Source organism: Hylobates moloch, unplaced genomic scaffold (genome assembly GCF_009828535.3).
Source record: "Hylobates moloch isolate HMO894 unplaced genomic scaffold, HMol_V3 SCAFFOLD_9, whole genome shotgun sequence".
Classification (NCBI taxonomy): Eukaryota; Metazoa; Chordata; class Mammalia; order Primates; family Hylobatidae; genus Hylobates; species Hylobates moloch.
The window spans coordinates 64,657,091-64,681,445 of record NW_026652284.1 but is presented as its reverse complement, the minus strand read 5'-3'; the positions used below and the strand labels follow the sequence as shown (position 1 = coordinate 64,681,445).

The window sequence follows — 24,355 nt, the reverse complement described above, 5'->3', positions numbered from 1 at the left end:
ACAATGAAAGTAAATTACTATCAAAATTTATAATAAATATACTAACAACTTTGTTTTGTATCCCGAGACAGTATCTTCGCAGAAATAGAATGGCAACTTGATCCGGACAGCAGAATTTCTGAGTCCTGCTCTGAGGTCTACATTTCACAACCTTGATGCTGCAAAAACCATCATTTAATATGTTATTTGCTTTAGTTTTCTTAATTCTGTAAAGAAAATAATAATGCCTTCTCTATCTACATTTGTACAAGAGTGTGGGAAGTAAAAAAGGCATTCTTAGTTAGAAGTAACTTGTAAATGTTTCTTAGAACTCCTTACCTGTCATGTTGTGTTTTGGAAACACTCTTTCAACATTACTCCTTTTCGAATTTTAAGAACCTATTTAATATTGAAAAATTGGGAACAAATAACTGTGCAAGAAAGAATAAAAATCAACTGACCTGCTAAAACTAAGTAGAAGATCAACTCAGGGAGATATGGTTCCAAAGTACAACTTTTAGAATAGTTACTTTCTAGCCAAAGGTTGAGGGAGTGAAAATGGGGCTGTTTGGTCCTCTTTTTTTATTCATTACACCCTATTTTTCCATTAATTTGCAGATAAATCTTCAGTAAAAGTCTCCAAGAAAGTACATGATAGACTGAAAAGTCACCTTTTTCACACTAAGGAAAATCAGCATTGAATACAGCATCAATTTTTGCATATAATTTTTTGAAGCAATTCAGCAGCATGTATGTATTATTTGTTTTCATTTTCTTCTAAGCAAAAATTCATATAATTCTATATTTCTATCTTGAAATTGCCTATAATTAATATATCAATCAAATTTTTGTCCATAACAATATTAAAAATGACCATTATATCTCCGGGTGGTGGACGCTTGTAATCCCAGCTACTCAGGAGGCTGAGGCAGAAGAATTGCTTGAACGCTGGAGGCAGAGGTTGCAGTGAGCTGAGATCACGCCACTGCACTCCAGCCTGGGCAATGACAGCAAAATTTTGTCTCAAAAAAAAAAAAAATATGAAACATAACATCTCTGGACTGCATTTCAACATAAATTAAACAAAATACAAATAAAAGAGGAAGACACACCTGAAGCTTTTCTTAGTACCATCTGCTCAGTTGCTCATTGTAATTTGAAGTTCAAAAAGATTTTTGTAAATTTTAGAACATTATTGTGAACTGCTGTTTGACTGCCATATTAAAATTTTTGAGTGCTACGAAGCCTGTTTCCCTAAAATTAAAAGGTATAGATAATTTAATTTCTAGTTTTCCTTTCTATATTGTCTCAGCTGTTTAATAAAGCAGAACATTTGATATTGTAATAAATTAATCTGAAACATGAATAAAATTAGAAATTCCATATCAATATTTTTATAAATTTTGGAACATTTTTCAAAATATTTTACCTACTAAAAAAATCACCTTTTTCTATCTTCTTGTTATTTTATTATTAATAGCTTGGTTATGTGTGTATAGGAAAAAAAAAACCTTTGAACTCAAAATTACCAATACATTAACTCCAGGTACTATTATTTATTTTATATTTTCTCTCCCTGGTAATTTTTTTCAGTGGACTTAGAATCTTCTACATGTAGTATAGCGCAGTAGAATATCTACTCTCTCTCTCTAAGACATCGAGAAGCCCATGTGGTCTTGGCTTGAAAACAATCTAGAGGCATCTTCTGATTTTCTAGAATTCAGTTTAGTCTTCTATAAAGTGCAGAGAAAATATGCACTCAACTATTTTTCAGTTTCAAGACTATAGGATTCCATATTCACCTTTATCACTTCCCTCAAGTAATTGTGTTTTTGCCTTTAAAATACTAGAATTGTAAAAACAAAGTTAAAAGAATCACTTATTTCAAAAATGTTTTGATAAAGTTACAAATTTTAATTGCTTATTGATATAACATAAGTTGCTGGAGTTTCTTAAAGGAGACATTTTAAAAATGAGGATTATACTATGTTTTCTTCTCAATGATGCAGAACTCAAGATAGGTCAGGTCTAAACATTTATCTAAACTCTTGTACAAGTTTTGTCTTGCAAATTTTACAGCAATCTAACAGGTCAGATGATTGTGCCTGGCTAAATACAGTGAAATTATAGTAGGAAAAAGGAACAACATAAATAACAACTTTTTAATTTAATTTATCAAGTTCCAGGCAATCTCCCTTTAATTCCTTACCCAATTTTGTGATGTTAGATTTTCTTGAATATCATCTCCTTCGTATTTTTCAATATTTTAAATAATTCCAATATTGTTTCATGCTGCCTCAATATTGCCAACACAGTTCTTTTTAAAATAATATTGCCCCCATAATGAATAACTACTTTTGTTCAAGAAATGCTCCTTCCATGACTACAAAATAAACAAATATATAAAAAAGAGAACCATGACTACAAAGTGATATTTCTTTCTTTTTTTCTTGACATAATCAAGCTGGATAATTTATGTTTGAGGTATTTCAAGCTACCTTTAAAACATCAAGTCTCTGAAGACTTTGTTGATTTTCTTCTTTATATTCTGTAACTCAAAAGGAAAATGTAAATCTTTCCACAAAATGAAACTGCTGCTACTTACAGGCTTTCATTTTGGAGGCATATAAATATGAGTTAAACATGAGTTAAATATGAGTTTGGATAATGCACAGATTTCATGCCAACATTCAATATGATAGATTTTCAACCCAAAATGTCCAATAGCATCAGAACAGATAACAAGAAAGAAGAGTGAGAGGAAGAATGTTTTCTCCATCTACAGCCTCACAATGTAAATCTAAAAGCAGGAGGTAAAGTTTTGGTGGAGAATACAAGATGACTAAGGATTATGCAAAAGCAGACTATATTTGCAACAAAAGACAGTATCCAATTACTGCTGTTACCATTTTGTGGAAATAATATTAGAACAATCATTAATGATGCATGAATTCTGACCACAAACAGCTCATAGGTGTATTAAGAGGGACACATCAATTGCTACCCCTGGGAAAGACATGGCATTGTTTTCCTATCAGCAGATTATTTGGTCCAGGTTTCATAAAGTTGCTGAATAGGATTCCTACTGACTAATCTTTACTTCTATTTACTCCCATAAGCCCCCTGAAATGTTGTTCAGACTATAAACCTACACCTGGCCAATTTATTTATGAGCATCCTAAAGAGATATCTCATGATGGCCTGATGTAGCCAACTAAATTTAATCACGTATTTTGGTATCAAGCATATAGATTGGTAATCCTCTTATTTTTTCCTCTCAGGTACATAAAGCCCTCCCCTAAGCAAATTAAAGGAGGAATAAGCTGTACATACCTTATTTATGTATATGATTGTTGTAATGATCATGATTAAAATTTATTAGTTTAGTAAACTTAAGCACAAAAACTGTTTATATTTTGAACCTATTTTCCACTTGACAAAGAGCTTTTATAAAATATATTCCTTTGACATAATACACAGAGGAACTGTTTCTACTTCGGTGTCATTCTGAAGACATACAAATTAATGCAAAGCTAGGATAGTCTGAGTCCCACCATTTATTTTATTTGCATAACTAAAACTCTGGCAGACTGTTTTTAGTGTTATCACTGCTTAAGTAGCAGAACTGTGAGCAGATGGTGAGCTGGCTCACTTCGATTAGACATGTCTGGATTATTACACTTGAAGGGGTACTTTATTATAAGCTCTTGGAAAATAATACAAGAAATTCTTTTTCAAATAGAATTTAGAATAACCAAAAGTAAACCAAACAGATTTATTTAACAATTCACTAGTAATTAAAGCCTGCGTCCTATTCTATATTTACAAATTTCCAGGTTTGGACCAAGTTTTTTTTTTCTTTTTTTTAATTCAAAATGTGTCATTAAATCGTTGGAGACAAACTTGCAGGAATAAACTTCAAGAAAACCTAATCTTTGGCCTGCTAAAGGATAGTACACTTGGTATGCTAACCTTGAGAAAAATTCAGTAATGTGTTGGGAGTGCTCCTACCAGTTACATGTACCTCTTAAGCAATACATAAATATTAAAACAAACCAAAAGGGTTTAAGACATCACAGAAGAATGATAAAGAAACGCCAAGAAAAACCTAATGGTCCAAGAAATGCTAGGGCACATTTGACATAGTTGAATGGCGTGGGATATTTGCTCCTCTAATAGGAATAATGTGGAAAGTTTCTGGCTTTGTACAACCATTTCTACCCAGTTAAGTTCTTGTTAACTTCTTTAAATTAAAGAAACTTGTATAATTCGCCTGTGATGTCTTTCCATAAATCACCATCGTGATTTGGATAATCGCCATTTGGATAATTTCACTAACCCTATAAAACAGACATGTCTATGCAGCTTATGTTACAGATATATGCACTGAAGGCCAGACTGCACAAATTCATGCAACTAGTAAATACAAAAGCTAAGATCTGGACACAGCCAATCTCACTCCGAAGTCTGTTGTTAACCATCATGCTTTCTGAGGGTCATAGACATTTGATGGCAATTAGAAAATAATACTGATGGATGATCACTATTTTTTGCTTGCAGATTGGTCAGTTGTTTTACTTATTGGTGTGGAAAAGCATCCACCCATGTCTCTCCTCCTCTACATCCAGGTCTTTGGTACATACCACACCTGGACTGTGGCAACAGCCTCCTGGAGGGTCAGCCCTCTATACACCTCCTCACCACCAATCAGTCCTCTAAGCAGAAGCCCAGTTCTGCTTTAGGATCCTGCTTAAGTCTCCAATCTCATCTCAGATCATTTATCCACAGGGACTTCTTTCCAACCACATTGGCCTTCTGGCAGTTTCTCATTGTGAGAAGGTCTTTCCTATCATGTTTTCGATAGCAATCCCTTCTTTGGAAAATTCTTATTTGGAACTATATCTCAGCTTAAATATCACTTCTTCAGGGAAGCGTTTCTAGTCTTTCAATCTAATTTGGTTGTCCCTTATAAGTTTCTTCCTTGAAAATCTCCCTTGCAAATTTTTATGATTTGTTGTCATATATTTGTTTTGTTTCTCTTGCTAACTTGTAAGTTTCTTGAAGGTAAAAACAGTTTCTATTCACTACTATAGCCTTAGTTCTGAGCATAGTGTCTGACACAAAGTAGATATTTATATGGTGAAAGTGGGGGAAAAGTAATAAAGGGAAGGAAAGAGAGAGAATGAGGCGGGGCGAGGAAGGAAGGGAAAAGCTCACTCTAAGTCAGCTCCATCTGTCTTCACTGGTGCTGTTGTCTACCTCTTGGGGGTACACATGTGTTCTTGGCATAATTATCCAATTATGAAATTATCCAAAGAACATCTCTCTCTTAGGACCACTGTCACTGCTACCATTTTACTGTCTTCCTTTGGCTTCTGAATACCAACACATGACATTACATTATTCAGGGCTTGATTTTTCCATGCCCTCTTTTCTGTGAAGCTCTCTCTCTGCATTTGCTTTCAAAGCTGCACTTTCTCTTTGTCAATTAAGATTCCTCTCAGGCTCTGCTTTAATTATTGAAAGGTTCTTCTTTGTAGTGAGGGTAAATCAGCCTTCTCATAACCTTTATTCATTGATCCTGATTCTGTATTCTGGAGCAGTTTAAACCTGTCACCCCACCCACCCTACAGCATTCCTTCAGATTATTTAAACATGCTATCATGCATACCCCTGAGTCTACCCTTCTCCAGACTAGAAATTTACTTTAATGTTAACAAATGTTCTTATGAATATATGCTATCCAAGCATCTTAGATGTGGTAAGTCATATGCATACGTTTAAACAGCTAACGACAACAACAATAAGAACAGTAATAGAGTATGTGAAGATTTCCTTATTATCTAATTTGCTCCTTTCAAGCATTTTCTATTTGAAGTCTTCTCTGAATCAAGGCCCCTAAGCAGAATTTATCAGCCTTTCGTTTGGACCACCAATCTAAGGAGTCCAAATTCCTCTATTTTTTTTACAATCTGGTAAAATTATTTGTTCATATGAATCTGTCCTAAAAGACACTTCAGAAGCTGCTAATTATTGTTTAAAGTCCATTGTCCTCTTCTTCATTTTATGGGGAGAAACTTCTCAATGAGTCTTTTGTGTTTCTGCACATCTTGCTAGCAGAGACAATTGTCCAGATTATCTTTCCAAGAATTTTTGCACACCAAAGAACCCAGGAAGACAGAAACAGCATCCCTCTCTAGAACAAGGGTAGATTTGTTTGCTGACCAGTCGGAGGGTCACGTTGCCCTTCAGTGCAAAGTTCAAGGAAGTTCACTTCCAGCCCATTGCAAAGATTGATATTTTCCAAGCTCAAGGTTGCTCATCTATGAAGCATATATACTACACGTGCAGTATCCACCTGAGTCACTCCATGTTCCCCTTGTAGGACTTAAGAACAAGGGTAATTGCGTGAACTTGAAAATCACTCTCCCTTCTGTGCCTTAATTAATAAAGTCTTTTGTCTCTGACTTACGAAACTTGTGTCTTCTGCCAGCATGTATGATAGCTTACATATCTGGCAAAATCTCAGACCCTTCACCGTCTTCACAAGTCCCAACTAACAGCAAGAATCTACCTTCAGATATAAGTGAAGGAAACCTCTGATAATTCAAGTTCCTGACCTTTCATTCTCCCAGCAGATCCACAGAAACTGTGATGTGACTGAATTTGTAATCCACGAAAGATAATAAATGATCATTTTTGTTTGAAGCAGGTTTTGAGGTAAACTACTCAGGTTGTTCAGAAACTTTGGTGATGTATTCAGATAAATGTAAAAAGGGAAATAATGGAATGGTGTATAACTTCATGTACACAGTTTGCTTGGTATATCAAAATTATTTGGAAGATATTATCTAAGGGAAAAGAATACTAAACTTTTGTCCTTAATTAAAATGTTAAGAATTCTGTATTCTTAATGTTTCCGTATCTTTTCTGGGAACCAGTGAAAAAACTACAAGCCTTTGAGTCAAACCCAGTTTGGTAAGTCACTTAACCTTAGCTGAATCTTAATATACGCATCCACTAAATGGGATAATGTTATAGGATTACTGGAAAATTTATAGGGAATAACAATCATATTAATATATTAATAAGATACATAGTTGCTTCTATTTAATTGAATATGCATGATTAATCTCCTGTCCCTGCCCCAAAGCCATTAAATGATAGTAAAGAAAAAAAAAATAATTTACTAAGCCACATAGAAAAAATGAAGAGGAGAAAGACAAGAACAAGTAAGAAACCTATATTCATTTACATTGATGGAAAGGTCTTAGAAGAATAGCAACTGGCTAAGTCTGACTTCAAAGAGAAATGCCAAAGAGAGGGTGCATGTCCTCCCGACTTATATCCTCCCAGACTCCTAACTTATAATGCAAGATTCCAACTCTGTGAAGCCAGGTAATGACCTTTCATGCCACTACACTGTGACTACCCAGCCCAGCTAGAAGGCTATTCTCTTGAAAAAGAAAATCTGAGAGATCATGGATTGGAGGAAACTCAGCACAGCAAAGCACAAGGCAAATTAAAACATGAATAAATGTATATGCAGGGTGGGAAAGTAATTAACTGATGTCTACATATTTAACTCTGCTGTTTCTTCTCATCTAGCTTCCAGAACATGAGTAGAGAGATGCATACCTCCCAGATTGAAAATTACATTGTTCCACTCTGAAAAGCTGACTGATAGACCTCAAAAAAAAAAAAAAAAAAAAAAAAAAAGTGTGAGAGAGGACAGAAATAAATAGAAACATATTCCATGCTCATGGATAGGAAGAATCAATATTGTTAAAATGGCCATACTGCCCTAAGTAATTTATAGATTCAATGTTATTCACTTTAAACTACCATTGACATTCTTCAAGAATTAGAAAAAACTACTTTCAAATTCATATAGAACAAAAAAAGAGCCTGGATAGCCAAGTCAATCATAAGAAACAACAACAACAACAACAACAACAACAACAAAAACACACTGGAGGCATCATGCTACCCAACTTCAAACTATACTACAAGGCTACAGTAACAAAAACAGCATGGTACTGCTACAAAAACAGACACATAGACCAATGGAACAGGTAGATAACTCAGAAATAAGACTTCACATCTACAACCATCTGATCTTCAACAAGCCTGACAAAAACAAGCAATGGAGAAAGAATTCCATATTTAATATATGGTGCTAGGAGAACTGGATAGCCATATGCAGAAAATTGAAACTGTACCCCTTCCTTATACCTTATGCAAAAGTTAACTCAAGATGGATTAAAGACATAAATGTAAAACCCAAGACTATGAAAACCCTAGAAGAAAATCTAGACAACAGCATTTAGGACATAGCGAGGCAAAAATTTCATCATGAAAATGTCAAAAGCAATTGCAACAAGAGCAAAAATTGACAAATGGAATCTAATTAAACTAAAGAGCTTCTTCACAGCAAAAGAAACGATCGTAAGAGTGAACAGACAACCTACAGAATGGGAGAAAATTTTTGCAGTCTATCACATCCATCTGAAAAAAGTCTAATGTCCAGAGTCAACAAGGAACTTAAACAAATTTACAAGCAAAAAACAAACAACCCCATCAAAAAGTGGGCAAAGGGCATGAACAGATACTTCTCAAAAGAAGACGTTCATGAAGCCAACAACCATATAAAAAAACCTCAACATCACTGATCATTAGAGAAATGCAAATCAAAATTAAAATATCTCACAGCAGTCAGAATGACAATTATTAAAAACTCAAGAAACAACAGGTGCTGGCAAGGTTGTGAAGAAATAGGAATGCTGTTACACTGTTGGTGGGAATGTAAATCAGCTCAACTATTGTGGAAGACAGTGTGGCAATTCCTCAAAGATTTAGAGGCAGAAATACCATCTGACACAGCAATTCCATTATTGGGTATATACCCAAATGAATATAAATCATTCTGTTATAAAGATACATGTTCACTGCAGCACTATTTACAATAGCAAAAATACGGAATCAACCCAAATGCCCAACAATGACAGACTGGATAAAGAAAATGTGGTACATATGCACTATGGAATACTATGCAGCCATAAAAAGGAATAAGACCATGTCTGCTGCAGGGACATGGATGGAACTGGAAGCCATTATCTTCAGCAAACTAATGCAAAAACAGAAATCCAAACACCGTATGTTCTCACTTATAAGTGGGAGCTGAACGATGAGAACACATGGACACATGGGGGGAACAACACACACTAGGGCCTGTTGGGGGTGTGGGAGGGAGGAGGGAGTGCATCAGGAAGAATAGCTAGTAGATGCTGGGCTTAATGTCTAGGTGATAGGTTTATCTGTACAACAAACCACCATGGCCCATGTTTACCTAAGTAACACACTTGCATATCCTGCACATGTACCCCAAAACTTAAAAGTTGAAGAAAAAAAACAAAAAGTATGGTTACTAATATTTGTAAGACCTCCTCCATACAGATTTTTTTTTTTTTTTTTTTTGAGACAGAGTCTCCCTCTGTTGTCCAGGCTAGAGTGCAGTGGCACAATCTCGGTTCATGGCAACCTCCACCTCCTGGGTTCAAGCGATTCTCCTGCCTCAGCCTCCTGAGTAGCTGGGACTACAGGCATGCACCCCCATGCCCAGCTAGTTTTTTTTGTATTTTTAATAGAGATAGGGTTTCACCATATCGGCCAGGCTGGTCTCGAACTCTTGACCTCATGATCTGCCTGCCTCAGCCTCCCAAAGTGCTAGGATTACAGGCATGAGCCACCGCGCCAGGCCCTCCATACAGATTTTAGTCCAATTTACTGATCACACTCAGCATGTATATGTGTGTATGTATATGTTTTTTTAAGTGAGCAGAGTAACTACTATAACAAAAAATCAACAGATCATGTCCAAAATAAATATATATATAAAAGTATATATATTTAGAAATGACAGTATATCTGTATTATTTTAATACACACAGGTAAATATTAAAATTAATATTTAATATAATTTTTCCCTTTTAATACCAAGGAAGGGAAGGAATGAGGTAGGTGTCTGCTGACTCTGTTTATAAACCTATTGCCATTATTTTATTCTGAAGCTATGTGTATCTATTGCTTTGATTTTTAAAAAAAACACATCTTTTTGTAAACACTCAATGCTGTTACTGGGATATAGTTCATTCTCAAATTTGAGCTTTTTATCATATCTTTTCTATTCCTGCCTGTTAAAATCAAAAGTCTATAGCTTAGCTGGAAAGTGTTTTAAAGTTACTGATTAAAAAGTTCTTAGAAATGCCTAATTCAAGTTGGTCTTTCTATAAGAACTTTTTTTATCCAAAATGCTGAAGTATAAAGACCTCTCTCCTTCAGAAATGCCATAGTACATCCTGTCTGTTTTATTCATGTGGAAATGAATTCACATATTTCACCTTGTGACATTTCTTCTATCACCTTGAAGAATGAAAGTTCCCCACAAGAATGCATGTTCTTTGAAGATATTTATTTCTTAGTAACAGTGTTGCACTTAATAGGCATTCAATAAATATCTGCTGATTAGAATTGATTGCAAGAAAGAGGCCAGACTTTCGATATTCTAGATCTCAGGAAGTGAAGAGTTCAAAATCAGCAATACCTCAATTGACATTAATTGGAATTTTGGAAGGATCAAAGCTAAAGAGAATTTTAAATAGAACAATTTTCTAGAAAACATTATTTAATTTTTAAAAAACAGTAACATCAAAAGTATAATTGCTTTTTAATTTTTTACCTGTTTTATCTAAATGTACAGACTGTGGGAAGTTTTTACTACTCATTTGTCTCAATTCTGGTTTAGAAAATATATAAATTTAGTGTGTCTACAATAATATTGGCAAACAGTGACCAATAATATTTAAAAACTTAGTCATTGCTGTCACTGATTCTTCCACAATGAATTAAAATATTGGCCTTCTATTGTCACTTTTACTGTGTAAATCAATTTTAAGGAGAAATACCAAATGTGATGCAGTACTTTGGCACACACAATAGAGCCAGACTGTCTTTTATTTTTATTTTTATTTATTTATTTATTTGAGATGGAGTCTCACTCTGTGCACAGGCTGGAGTGCAGTGGTGCGATCTCAGCTTCACAGCAGCCTCTGCCTCCCAGATTCCAGCGATTCTCCTGCTTCAGCCTCCTGGGTAGCTGAGATTACAGGCACGCACCACCACGTCTAGCTAATTTTTGTATTTTTAGTAGAGACAGCGTTTCACCATGTTGGCCAGGGTGGTCTGGAACTCCTGACCTCAGGTGATCCGCCCGTCTCAGCCTCCCAAAGTGCTAGGATTACAGGCGTGAGCCACCACGCCCCACCGAGCCACGCTGTCTTAATGTAAACCCTGGCAGTTACTATCTGAGTGATTTTGAATAAGCTATTAACCTATGTGTCAGTTCCTCATCTGTACAATGGAAATGAGGTAACTACTCTGTGATAATGCCATAGAGATTTAATGGTCTGAGACATGTAATGGCTAGGCATTGTATAAACACATGTAGCTATTTTAAATTATTTACTGAGGTATATTTTTCTACTTAAGCATATTACAATTTGATTTTGTCACATTTCCTGGTTCTGATAGAATTAGAAAATGACCCAAATTTATTCAATGCATGAGGGGACTCAATTATATTTATCAAGTTATGTTTTATTTGAGTTGTCCATGGATGAATTATAAGCTATGTAAGTGTTCAGTTGGTGAGAGTTTCTCCTGTTCTCTATAATAAAAACATCATAATGTTTAAGGCATTTTCTGTATACCTACTAACCATGGAATTGTCAAACCATACATCAAGAGGAGAAAAACTAGCAATGTGGTTATGTAGCCTCATGCCATTTTGAAGCATAGTTCATCGGCACCTATGACAGAAAGCAGCTGCACATCTCAGGTCATTATGGTGCCTAACATGGTATAAGAGGTCTTTACCTCCTTGTCAGCCTAGGTAAAGCCCCATGGTTCACAGCAGAACCACTAATTCTGAGCCACAACTTGTAAACTCGTAACAAGAAACAAGATGCATGCTATAGATTGTCATAAAACTAGACTATGTCCAATTCATTATATTAATTACAGATCTGGAAGTCACAAACTGAGTGTGAGCAGCCACCATCATGCCTGTTTTCTGAATTGCTGTCACTCTGTGCCCACATGGATGTGCTGACTCCTACTAAGCTTGATGGAAGAAGCTCTAAAATTTCCCTCTCCTCTCTCGTACCCTACCACTACAGCCTTCAAAGGGCTTGACTTTTTATTACTTTCCCTATCTTCCCCCTTGCTTCTCTGCCAAGCTCAGTCAACACCCCTCTCTGGTCTTACTCACCAGGTTCACCATGAATTTCAAGACATAATAAAAGAACAAGTTTCTCTCTACTAAAAATTTGAATATCGCAGTTATAAGGTAAGTAGTAGCTGGTTGATATATGCTACAGTTCAGGCAGCAAATGTTAACTGTGCACCTAGGATGCATGTGGCATCATGAAATGTTCTGGAAATATAAATATAAATAAAGAACAAAGTCTTTCCTCAAGAAGATTTGAGTCTTTGGAGAAAAAAAATCTATATACATATATATGTATGGACAGATATCATGCAATGAAAATATTTACAACAAAATAATTCCCCTCATAATATGTATAGGATCAATTTCTGGGCATCATCAAAGAAATATTTTATAAATATTTCCCAATTTTTAATTCATTAATGAATGTCATACTGTCTGAAAAAAATGTGTACCTCACCTCTGATAATACACCATTATATTTTTATGAAGGAGAAAGTGTGGGTCATTCTACAAAACATTTTATGCTTATTAAATTATTTACAACAATTCAGCTTAACATTATGGTTATTAATTTCTTCTTATAGATTCACATTTTATGTTTTTAAATTTCTCAGTGTTTTCTTTTTTCTTTTGTTTTTTTGTTTTGTTTTTGTACTTTTTTCTTCTTTTTTTTAGATTCATATTTTAATAGCTGATTTCCAATTATTTTCATTTTTAAAAAAATCTTTGGCCTCTTTTGGTGTATCTTTCTCTTCAATTTCCTGATTTTATCAACTCTTATGTCACATCCTTCAGCTTTTCTTTAATTCATATCCTGAGTTTTTAAATTTTCAATTTGAAATGTTCTTTCACATATGCAAATGCTTAATAATATTTCTTTTGAGTTGTGGGTCGTATTTGGGAATTATAATCATCAGATTAAAAAAGACTTACTTTTTGTTTTCTTCTTACAGTAATGGTGTTTGAATACAGCCTGATGTTCCTCTATTTATTTTAACTTATCTGAGGGTTTTCTTCAATAACAAGAAAATTGGTCTGTCTAGGAAAGAAGAATTTGAATTTTATTATTGTTGATGTCAATAGAACTTTGTTTTTTTGGTGTAATAAAATGTATTTAAAAAAATTATTTCCAGAAAGGGAGTGGTAAGTCATATGATTTTCAGATACCTCAAATTTCTACCAACTGCTTATTTTATTCCCTTCACGTCTCAGCCTCTGAGAATCTTCCGTTGAGGCAGTGCATACCCAAGACTGTCACTTCTGCTCTGCATACCTTTAAGATTCTTGCTTACGATTCTCTAGTACACAGTGGTCTCATCCACCAGCTGCCAGACCTGTTCTCAGTACTTCTCCCTCTTTTCTTGGGAGTGATCTTATTTATGCCCAGCCACCAAGAGAATCCTGCTGCACTCCCCTGTTCACTTCTCTCTCTGCCTACACTGGTTCCAGCATGGGCTGTGGAACTGGCCATGTAGGTTTCCTGTAACTTATTTCTCATTTAGAAGTATATTGAAATGTGCAGTATTCTTGGTCTGCTAGTTATTCTGTAAGCTTGCTTGAAAAGAGTTTTATTTACTCTCCTTGTTGATTTTTCTGTAGGATATTTGGAGAGATCAAATTTTGACAGCCATCATTATCCTACAGGAACCTAGATGGCTCACCATCTAAGAACCAAATACATTTATTTACTAATTAGGCGCTAATTAAGTAAATTATACTACACCATATTATTTCTTTCAGCTTAACAAACTTTTATTGAAGTACACATCATCTCCCATCATTTTATTATATTCTACCTGTGTTTGAAGCATGAAACCATTTTCTTTTGGTTTCCAGCTTTTTCCTTTGCATTTTTATTAGGTGTCACTTCATTTTTTGACGACACAGTGAAATAATATCACTGCAGTCACCTCGTGAAGATATTGATTGGAAAAGTACAGTGAGTGATAGGAAAGCCACAGTCCTTACAATGTCTGTGTCTGGCATACACAGAGCAATCTTTAAGTTCCAGGGTGCCCTTTCTGCATCTCTTCTCCTTTCAGCACAAATCCTAGTGTCTTGCTTTACTAGAGACATAAGGTGGCAACCCAATCACATGACTTGGCCAGGATCATTATACAATACAAAAGGTGCCTATCATATGGGCAGATTCAAACTCTACTCAAGCAAGCACCACTGAATGGCAATAAAGGAACCCCACAGAACCCTTCCTGTGGGGAAGGGTCATTTAGCCAAGGCTGTGAATCTAAATTCTTGGTAACTGTTGAGCTGATGAAAAATACTTTATTCTTGCACAATTCACTGCCTGTGCTTAACATAAATTTTGATTACTGTAATTTATGTATATTGTTGCTTTGTGATGCTGAGTTACTTTATATCACTGGGCAGACGCAAAAACTTGTTGATAAATATGTGACTAAAAACACATTGGTGTTCTCATCTTTCCAAATATACCTTTAGTCCATTTTTTAAAATGTAATATATACATTGCAAACTATCTTACTCAAGTTGATTATACTGGATGTGGTATAACTAAACTATCTAATATCCTAATAACAATGAAACACAGCCACGAGAACAGCTTTAAGGAACTGGAATCATGTTGGTGATATCTGTAATCCCAGCACTTTGGGAGGTCAAGGTGGGTGGATTATGAGGTCAGGACATCAAGACCATCCTGGCCAACATGGTGAAACCCTGTCTCTACTAAAAATACAAAAATTAGCTGGGTGTGGTGGCATGTGCCTATAATCTCAGCTACTCAGGAGGCTGAGGCAGGAGAATCGCTTGAACCAGGGAGTTGGAGACTGCAGTGAGCCGAGATCGCACCACTGCACTCCAGCCTGGCAACAGCATGAGACTCTGTCTCAAAAAAAAAAAAAAAAAAAAAAAAAGAAATGCATTGGATAATATTTAGCAACTCATATCAGTGTAGTTTCACCCTCTTTGAATTAGTAACATAGTATGTACTAAAAGTATTACTAACTATCCAATGCTATGTTGAGGTTTTCACATCTCTGATAAGGTAAACTGTTAATATTCAAGATTCCAATTCTGGATTTCTTCTTCTATGATTTATATAACTTACACATAAAAATCTTGCAGGACATTCTGAGGTTATCTTCTGGCCACGCCAACATCAAATTGACTTCAAATTACAGCAATGAGAAATGGTTTAATATAAATTCTTACTATATTTCAAGGAGCCATAATTGGCAATCTGAAATATAATTGGTACATGAAGTAAAAGGGTCATATTTCAAATCTTATTGTAGAAGGGGGGAAGCTGATAATGAATATCTATGTCTAAAGTGGTTCAGTTGCCCCAAATCAGTCTAACTGATTTAGTAGCCTGTATTTCAACTTCATCTGAATATTTGTGTATTTTGCTACAAATTCTTAAAATGAAAATAAAATTGCAGTTGTCAACTTTCACATTATAATTAAATAAAAAGAAACTCTGAAGAATACAAACTTTGAATAACAATTGTCATAAAATATTCATAATAAACAAAATGGAAAATGCCACTTAGAACAAAGCAAAACATTTCTATTTCTAAATTTTTGCAATTAGGCCAGGCACGGTGGCTCACGTCTGTAATCCCAGCACTTTGGGAGGCTGAGGCAGGCAGATCACAAAGTCAGAAGTTCCAGACCAGCCTGGCCAACATAGTGAAACCCCGTCTCTACTAAAAATACAAAAATTAGCCAGGCATAGTCGCGCCTGCCTGTAGTCCCAGCTATTTGGGAGGCTGAGGCAGAGAATCACTTGAACCTGGGGGGTGGAGGTTGTGGTGAGCTGAGATTGCGCCATTGCACTCCAGCCTGGGTGACAGAGCGAGACTCCGTCTCAAAAAAATAATAATAAATAAATAAAATTTTGCAATTTAGTAAATACTTTAATGAAGTAAAGTTGCATGTCCTCTCAGAAAATTGGCTTTAAGATGTTTAAAATGTTTAAAAGGTGGGCAGGTGGACAGAAAGGAAAGGACATTCAATGAAGGAAAATAGCTCAAAAATGGTAGCACTTTACAGAGAAGGAAACTCGAGCTTAAAATGGTTAAGTAACTTTCCCCAAGACACCCAGCTGAATCAGTTATGAAACATGCTTTTTAAAATAAATCCCTATCTTAACATTAAAGATCAAGTACCTAATCCTTATATCACACATTGTATCCTGGTCATCGGTTTAAGCTCAAGGATTCAGGTTGAAGAAGCCTTGCAAGATTATATTATTTCTGTTGAAGATGTGAAAAAGAAGCATGTCATTTTATAACAGAATAAGAAAATACACATATAAAGGTATCCTTTACAGAGCTTTTTATAAAAGATGCCATTTTTATTTGAGTCAAAAGACAAATGGACAAATGGGCCAATCTGCCAAAGCTAAGAAATGACTGAGCAAAGAGGAGAAATTAGCAATGACTAGACTCTTGAAAGTGTGTGAACAATTTAACTCAGGATTTTTTTTTTCCAAAAATGCCTAATGTATTGAAAATTATTGGAGTTATCTGACTTTTCTTTATGATATTTATGTTTATACTTCATTCCACCGAGAGATACAAAAAGATAAATAGGTAAAAGAGATGCCAACAAGTAAGAAAGGAAGGCAAGACAATCAAACGTGCATCAGGATACTACAGACAAATGAGACTGAAAAGCTCACTGCACATACACAGAACAATAGTTGGCCATCTACAAGTTTCACAGTTTTCATCTGAAGCACAGAAAGAAAGGAAATCACCATCCAAAAGGTAATAGAAAATGACTAAGACAAAACCTGATATTCTCAAGAATTTTAGTAGCAGTATTAGGATAAATTTTAAAGGGAAAAAGACAGAGGGAAACAAGACCAACTAGAAAGCTATTGCATTATCAATACCTATGAGACCCTAGAATATGATAATGTTGGTCCGAGTGAAGGAAAAAGAATGGAGGGAAGAATGGTGAGTATTGACGTTGGCGAAGACAAAGAAAAGCAAAGTTCACCCAAAACTCCAGGGTTTTGAGTTTGAACGGTTGGAAGAATGGAGGTGGCAGAGTGGTGACTAAGAAGCAGTACTAGTCCTTGCTTTCTGCTGTCTCAAATTAAAAAGGCAAAGATTAATTCCAACTCTACTCAGCACCAGACCTAAAGCAGACCAAAGCTGGAATGAACAAGGTGCTTTGGGGTGGGAGTCAGTCTAGCTCCCTCACACTAGTGACACAGTGTTATGGGTATACCTAGAACCCAGATCTGCCATAGTAATAAAATGTCTCCACCAAATGCATCAGATATTTTTTCCTACAAAATGGAAGTTTTTGTTTTCTCTGAATATAAAAATGCATCACATATAAAATATAAATATAGGATGAATGCAACTCTGTAATCTCAGAGCTTTGGGAGGCCAAGTTGGGAAGACGTCGCAAGGCCAGGAGTTTGACACCAACCTGGGCAATGCAGTGAGACCTCATCTCTACAAAAGAAATTAAAAATTATTTGAGTGTGGTGGTGCACATCTGCAGTCTTAGCTGTTTGGGAGGCTAAGGCAGGTGGATCGTTTGAGCCCAGGAGTTTGAGGTTACAGTGAACTATGATTTTGCACCACCACATTCTAGTCAGGGTGGCAGAGCAAGACCCTGTCTTTAAAAAAAGAAAAAAAGAAAATACAAATTTTAAAATGCAAATGTAGAAAAGAAAGAAATTTTATCTAGAATATGCGAAAGGCTTCTTCCATATTCAGGACTATTACTATACCAATTTTAATGGCTGTTTTATTATATTATTAAAATATAACATAATTATAATTCTACAGTTATAATATGATCACTTTATAGGATATTAATATATCACACATTCATATTATATAGCTTTTTTAATTGACAGATAAAATTGTTATGCAACACATATATGCCTACCATCTCTCTTCAAAACAATATGAAGTTTTGTTTTTAAGTATATTTACATGTGGAATGACTAAATCTAGTTAATTAGTCAGATTACAGTCATAGGCATTACCTCGTGTAGTTACCATTTTTGTGGTGAGAACACTTAATGCCCATTCTCTTTGCATTTTTTAAGAATATAATATATTGTTGTAAACTATAATCACCATGTTATACAATAGGTCTCCTTAGCTTCTTCCTCCTATCTAACTGAAATTTTGTATCCTTTACTTTTAAAAAATAGTTTTGAATTGGATAGGCTAAAATGATATCTCATTATCATTTTATTTGTACTTTTTAGATTATTAGCAAGTCTGAATACATTTTAATATTTTATTGTGTATAGTAACCTTTCATCTCTCACTTGTGTTGAACACAACTTTCACAGTTATTTTTCTTTCACCGTGTATATGTTATTTCATAGCAGAGAAGTTGGAAGTTTTTATATAGTCAAATTTGTCTTTTCCTTATGGATTTCTGTCTTTGGTATCATTTACTGAAAATCCCTCTACATTCTAAGTCAGCCAAATTTTGCGTAGGTAAGTCACCCAAATTTTGGGTTATTTTCAGTTTTCATGATTAAATCTCCCATTCATCCAAAATTTATATTGGTGTAAAGAGTGGAGTACTGACCAGACCTTTTTTCCCCAAATGATTAGCTGGCTTTATTAAAGCCTTTTTTTGGAATAATCTGCCTTTTCCATGATGATCGTAAAGGTCACCTTTATTATTTATTAAATACCTATGTGCCAGATATCTTTGACAAACCCCACATTACTATATTTGTTTCTCAGTTTCCTGATCTGTACTCAACTTTTCTGAACAGGAAGAGCAGTCTTACTCAAAATCCTAGATATTTAACTATCTTCTCATGGACAGGGCCTGGTATGTGGTAATTATTCAATAGACATGTACTTGAAAAGGATGTAATGACTACTTTGAAAGAGTTTGATGGACAATGATAACCCAACAACTACAGAGATATTTGCAGATGTAAACATGTAACTTAAAGTACATAAGAAATAAACAGAACTCTATATATTTTCTTAGGTTCATCTAACCCAAGAAATATGTTTTAAAAACAGAAAAAGTAAAATCTTTAAAAAGGCCCTCCAGCCCTCACCGGGAGTCATGGTTACGTTCTCCTTACTGGTTTTCTTCTTCCCACTGTGATCCCTTTCATGGCATTGCGCTTTACGTTCAGAGTGAACACAGAGAACAAATATGGCCATTTTTTCAGTACTATAAGGTCATCAACAGTATCTCAATAACTATGGAATATACTGTAACCTTTCTTATATGTGATTAATGTGAACAAAAGTCATACAATATTTGCTAATACATGTGCCTTTTTCTCTAGCTGTATTTCTCACTTCAGTCAATTTGAAAACTATACTTTTCCCCATGCCGTGTCATGGTTCTTAGTCTGTTCTGAAATCTGGACAACTATTCATTCTCTCATCCATCCAACATTTCTTTATCTTCTAGTCTCAGCTCAAGCATCATTTCTTATATAAAGGCTTTCCTTGGAATTTCTAAGTAGAAAGGATACGACTTCTTTGATGAGCTGACTATGTTCTTACGCCTTACTGCCACAGCAACTGTAAGATTCCATTGCAATTGTTTAGTTAAATATCTTCTCTTCTGGAGAAAGTCTGGAAAGGCTGAAGCTGTTCTTTTGTTCTTGGCATCCCTAATATCTAAAAGAGTGTTAGTATCCAGAGGCTCAGTACATATGTGGCAACTGAACAGAGGTGGTGTAGCATGGAAGTCAAGAGCATGGGCTTTGGAATCAGAGAAGCCTGGGCCTAAGTACCAACTGTGCTATTTAATGGTTGCTTGACTTGAATCATTTCCTTATTCCCCATGAGACTTTGTTTCCTCACCTGTAAAATGTGGGTGATAATAACAAATTTGCACGAATATTATTAGAATTAAGTGAGAAAATGTAGAGAAAGGACTTAGCACAGTGCTTGGCATAAAAATGTGCTCAAAAATGACAGCTATTAGTAGCAAATAGTAGTAACAAGTAGGGTCCATAGTAGTAACTATACTGGTATGAAAGTCGAAAAACTTAAAGCTCCATTTCTTCAGGATTTGTAAGAATTCTAAGGAGAATAACTAGAGAGTAAGTTATTATACAACTAATTCATATTTTAACGAATGTAAATAAATAGGTTTTTTAAATACCAAAATTTGCTCTTGTTCACATTATTCACAGGATATTTATAACATTCATTAGTATATTAAATTTCCAGAAAGTTCTATTTAATCATGTTATTTTGTTTATTTTTGTCATCCATATTAACTGAATAAATTTGTATCATCTTCAAAAATTATCCTGCAATATTTATTAATATTTATTTTTAGGGTTGGTTGCAACTCTCCATGTATACATTGTTTTGAGAATTTCTCAAAATATTTAATTAACTTATGGAATGAAATACACATTTCCTTAATTATATTAGCTACCATAAAATAATTTTTGTGAAATATTACATATATATTTTTAGAAATCAGGAATTTGAAGCTATTTCTATATTTATGTACAGTCTATTGGCACTAGCGGATTTTCAACAATTAACCCTATATATGAGGACTATATTAGATTAAGCTTTGTTTATTCGAGTATACATTACTTAATTTATTTGTTATTTATGTCCTACCTACTTCTCAAATTAATTAGGAGTGACATCCAAGTAAAATTATTTTAGTAATTTTCTGTTTCACTTATATTACACTCAGGTTCTCAGGTTTTAATTCTACAAGCAATTTTCTTATCCTATATTTCAAAATCAGATTTATCATAGGGAGAAAATCACTGCAAGTCAGGAACTGTGAGTTCCAGTCTCAGCTCTGCCACTACAATTGTGCCCAAGTTTGGGATGTCACATAATTTATATTTTCATATGTAAAATGAGAAATTGGGCAAGAAGTACCTCAAGGTTACTTCTAACTATAATTTATCTTTCCTCTGTAAGTTCCATTTTCTTTCTTAACCTCAAAATATCTAATTATTCTCCAATTATTTATATTTTAAACCAGAGTTATCTTAACACTTAGTGAGAGATGCGGGCAGAAACACAAATTATTATTATAGGCTGGAATGAAAAAAGAAGGACTGAAAGTTAATGTCAACTGTTTTGAAGTTACTGAGTCTCAGGACCCAAATTGGAAATTAATATTTGGGATAAATAGTTCCAAGTTGTCTCCTAGTGTAAGAAACACAAGTAGCAATTGGTTATTAGTTATTTAATATGTATTACCCTCTGGGCATTAGCACTTGCTTATTTTGCATTCTACATGTTCAGATATTGCTTATTTCTCAAGACTCAGTTCAAATTCCACTGCCTCTGTGAAATCTTGCTTGTGTTTCATATGAAGATTCAGAGAAATTTATGCATGCATCTGTTATGACTCAGAAGACTTCCTGTTTTCCCTTTAAGAAAGAGACTATGGCTGGGCACGGTGGCTCACGCTTGTAATCCCAGCACTTTGGGAGGCTGAGGCGGGCGGATCACGAGGTCAGCAGATCGAGACCATAGTGAAACCCCGTTTCTACTAAAAATACAAAAAATTAGCCGGGCATGGTGGCGGGTGCCTGTAGTCCCAGCTACTTGGAGAGGCTGAGGCAGGAGAATGGCGTGAACCCGCGGGAGGTGGAGCTTGCAGTGAGCCGAGATTGCGCCACTGCACTCCAGCCTGGGCAACAGAGCGAGACTCCGTCTCAAAAAAAAAAAAAAAAAAGAAAGAGACTATGTTTCTGATCATGGTGTCTATCAAAGAAACTAAAAGTATTACTTGCCTTATAAATTTCGGCCACCAAAATGGCTGATTGATTAATTGACTAAATGCATTTAGGTATGTATGCATGTATGAATGAATGGATGAATGAATAGCCAGAGATGAAATTCCATAAAGAGCTGGAGCCTGAGTATGGCAATGGTGCAGAAGTGCTTACGTGCATCTTGAATGTGGGGATGTGATATGGTTTGGCTCTGTGTCCCCATCCAAATCTCACCTTGAATTGTAATAATACCCATGTGTCAAGGGTGGGATCAAGTTGAGATAATTGTTTCATGATAGTGAGTGAGCTTTCCGGAGATCTGATGGTTTTACTAGGGGCTTCCCCCTTCGCTCAGCACTCATTCTCTCTCCTGCCACCCTGTGAATAGGTGCCTTCTGCCATGACTGTAGGTGTCCTAAGGCCTCCCAAGCCATGCAGATCTGTGAGTTAATTAAACCTCTTTTCTTTATGAATTACCCAGACTCAGGTATTTCTTCATAGCATTATGAGACCAGACTAACACAGAGTGTGCGTACAAAATGCAGCTTAGATGAACATTTCCATTTATATAGCAAATGATGCACTCTTCCCTACTATCCTAAGACATATAGAAGTGTTTTCCTCTGTCTGCCAATTTTGGAGATTCTCTTCTAAATGCTGGTATTCTTACCATTTCCAACTGCATACAAAAGTTGCAGGATTTTTATCAGTTGATACCCTTTATGTCTTGGATTAGTTCTCTTTTCAAGAATCTGGTACTACCTCAGCTACCTATGGTCAAGTGTACTTGAATTAAAAGTCCCATCAAAATTCTTCTATGGTAGTAATTTTGTATGTGCTCTCTCACACACTTGAAAATCTATATACCCAGGATGGAGCTCAAATTATTTAACTTGGCTTATTCTTGCGACTCTATTTCATAGCCCTCTTCCACCCTCATCTCCCATACTATGCTATTTTCTCTGACTGGAACATTAACTACCACAATCACATTTTTTTTTTTTTTTTTTGCTAAACTATTTTCATTCTTCATGTCTTCACTTAACTAGCACTTTGGGACAAAGGAATTTCACTGAACATTTAAGAATAGGGGAGTATCTCTTCAATTCACTCCCTTACAGCTCTATATTGTTATTGAAGCACTTATCCCATTGTGTAATGTAACTATCTGTTTACCATTCTGTATGTGCCGTGTCAGTAAGCCTTCTCTATGGTCTAGGAAGGTGTCTTTTAAATTCTGATGGTAGACACAAAGTAGTTTTTGATTAATATTTGATAAATGAATACATAAATGCCATTTATGATAGTAATAACAATTTAAAAATTCAAAGAGGAAAAATTGTTTTCTGAGGCACTATTACAATAATGAAATTGATTTCTAAGATTTGATTCATAGTATCTAATTACCCATAACTACTGTAATCATAATTAATTCTTAACTTTACATTATTCCATAAAAGTAACAGGGGAGTCAGGGGAAATTGTGGATAAAGAAAAAATACCATTGCATAGCGTGACTCTAATAAGACAAAAAGACTTGCAGATGAAATGCCAAAAAATCAAAATTTAAAAATAAAATAAAAATTTAATAGTGGAAGAATAAGATCATGTAACTTTTGTTTGATAAGTATTGAATGTACAATTTTTTGTTAGTACCTACAAACAAATACCTATTGAATTCTCTCTCAATAAAACTATTAATAAGACTGAGCTAGCAAGAACTATATACAAAGAATTTACAATCATTATCACCTAGAACAGTGGCTTTCAAATGTTTTTTATTAGAGCCTTTTTAAGAAATACATTTTTTTCGTGCCAGGCACAGTGGCCCACGCCTGTAATCCCAGCACTTTGGGAGACCGAGGCGGGTGGATCATGAGGTCAGGAGTTCGAGACCAGCGTGGCCAACATGGTGAAACTCTGTCTCTACTAAAATTACAAAAATTACCCAGGTGTGGTAGCATGCACCTGTAGTTCCAGTTACTCAGGAGGCTGAGGCAGGAAAATCGTTTGAACCCGGGAGGTGGAGGTTGCAGTGAGACGAAACTATGCCATTGCACTCCAGTCTAGGCCACAGAGTGAGACTCTGCCTCAAAAAAAAAAGAAAAAAAAAAAAAAGAAATACATTTTTTTCTGGAAGCCTACCACAGACAAAAATATAAACATGTACATACACACAACTGAATCAAATTCCATGAAACAATACCTAATCTATTGTGCATGGTACTCTACTCCACTCCATTAATTCACTAACACATCAGCTGAGATCAACTAACAGATATTGATGGCAACATATTGCAATGTGATCCACACTCCAAAAATCCTGTCCTGGAAGGAGGTCACTAAATCTTGGTCACAATCCAACTGGATTTTTA

The 24,355-nt window shown here is 35.1% G+C and overlaps 1 protein-coding gene across 18 annotated transcripts in view; it reads right to left on the bottom strand.

Moving 5' to 3' along the window:
* Positions 1 to 24,355, bottom strand: part of RALYL (RALY RNA binding protein like) — a 751,296-nt gene that overhangs the window by 683,834 nt on the left and 43,107 nt on the right. For 3 of the 18 annotated variants that reach the window (XM_032759940.2, XM_032759944.2, XM_032759945.2), the window contains exon 2: positions 13,202 to 13,307. The exons of the other annotated variants lie outside the window; for them this stretch is intronic. The gene's annotated coding sequence lies outside the window, so the exon portion shown is untranslated. The remainder of the gene's footprint in view (positions 1 to 13,201; positions 13,308 to 24,355) is intronic. 18 annotated transcript variants of the gene reach the window in all.